Genomic DNA, 2,254 nt, shown 5'->3' on the forward strand with positions numbered 1-2,254 from the left:
GGGAAGGGAAGGGAAGGGAAGGGAAGGGAAGGGAAGGGAAGGGAAGGGAAGGGAAGGGAAGGGATCAGCGTGACCTTTTAAGGATGAATTACAAGTTTCTGACATTGGACAGCAAAAATTGCATTGTGAGACTGTGTGGAAAGTACCTTTCTGTGCCTTTTGTACCAAAAAGTTTCGATTTAGAAGTCAAAAATAATGTTTTAAGAGACCATTCTGCAAACTCCACCGTGCAATGCTGAGGACCAGGCTGGGAGGTTTTCCATCCCCTCTCACACCCCAAGAACTGGCCATGCTGCAGTGGGAGCCTCACTGATAACGGTGCCGGTGAGGCGTGTAGCTGAAAAGAATCGCTTTCACTGGCTTGTTGGTTCTGCCACGCTGCTGGTAAGACAAATGTGCTCATGTCAGTCAAATATCCAGGGTGAAACTGAAAATCAGATAGGTATTGGGGATGTTACACTTATACAAAAGGGGACAGATGAAACCATAAACCCCACAGATATTTCCCTTTCTCTGTGTGCATTCTTATAAAGGTAGGTCTGTTTTTAACAGGGGTCAGACTGTTCTGGCCTGAAGAGGTTTGGGTTGGAAGGGAACCTTGAAGATCATCTAGGTCCAATCCCCCTGCCTTGGGGGTTATGATCAGCCATATTTGTCTCCTTTCTAATCACCAAGTTAGTGCAATATCTGTCTTCACAAAAACAGTTTTCTCCACAAAACTCATGAAATCCTATGTAAACAGCAACTTATAGCAGGGTTATCTATCCAAAACATGGATGCAAGAAAATAGATGAATGATGAGTTTAAAGACATCAGGCTTGAAGAATGGTCTCAGACTCGTTGCTCTGTATTAATAAGTCTGCAAACAAGTTAAAAAAATACTTTTAATCCCCAAAATCTTGTCTTATTTTTAGCTATTTGCACAGCTCACAGCTTTTTTCCTTCAGTTGGCTTGAAGCAGCTTGCCAACAACTAAGTGCCTGTAGAAGGCAGTCGTGGAGGTTAGATCAGAAAATAATGCTTAGATATGAACATAACATGTGAAAGTAGCATAAAGCAGGAAAGCCCTGTGGCCCTGTGTTTGATTTCATCCAGTCTTAACAGATTGCATCTGCCACTCACACTCCATAGCTGTGGGGTGCCAATGCCTGCAAATAACTGGACAAGAGCTATGGGCCCCAAAAGACTGTTTTCTGTGGCTGCACGTGCTCACTGGAGTTCAGTAGCTGAAGACAAAGCATTGTTAGCTGCTCAGTTCTCATACGCTCACAAACCAACCATACACCCACCCATGCAGTAGCTTTAAGCTGGTATCATTAAAGCTGAAGACAGCAGCAAGAAGTGTTTGTTTCTTTGTATTAATCTCTATCATCTTTTTTGATAGTTGATCCAATACAAGATTCTCCAAAGGAGTTCAGCCTCTGCCATAAAAGACATTGAATATCTCCAATTGCCATTTCTGAGTTTGAAACCTTTCTCCTAGTGCAGTAAAAAGGCAGCTCTTGTATCACAAGTTACTAGACTTGATATGTTGGGGTTTTTTGCAAGCTGTAAGCCTGAAAATCCATGAGAAATAAACTTGCTGTTCTACAAAGGATTTGGAAAAAAAGCATCTTATCAGGTTTTCTTTAGAAGCTTATGGACAAAAAAGCTCAGACTTGTAAATATTCATAGTCAGATGAATCTTTTCAGTTAGTTCAATAAAAGATGACCCTCTGCATAGAAAAAGGATCAACCTCTTCACATATGTGGCCCAAGGTTCTAGCTTTTAGAAGGTATTAATGTTGAGAGGGAAGATAACCCCTGTAAAATACATAGAATTAAGACAACAGTTACTACAAAATAGTAATCTACAAAGATAACCTGAATGATCTGAAGCAAAGTTGTCTTTCTCAGAACATGCTGCATGAGCCCATTCATGGCATATGTTTCCATTAGGTATAAAAATACTATGAATATAAAGCTATATATATATAATACATATTATCATTGTATTATATACAAAAGATGGCTTGGACAAAGAACAAATTCCTAGCATTTGGCCACATGTCAAGTATACTATGCCTTGCCAAAGGGAAAAAAAAAGAAAATTAAAACCAACACAGAACAGATTTAATTTTGAAAATTACACAATGGTCAACAGAGGTAGCTGTACAGTGTGTTTCAGCATTTCTAGAGGCTTTACTGCTATACTGAGTTATGTCTGTTAAAAGCATTACCACTGTACATTAGCCATGGAACAGTAAAATTGATT

This window comes from Neopelma chrysocephalum, unplaced genomic scaffold, assembly GCF_003984885.1.
Source record: "Neopelma chrysocephalum unplaced genomic scaffold, ASM398488v2 Primary Assembly neopelma1_22, whole genome shotgun sequence".
Lineage (NCBI taxonomy): Eukaryota > Metazoa > Chordata > Aves > Passeriformes > Pipridae > Neopelma > Neopelma chrysocephalum.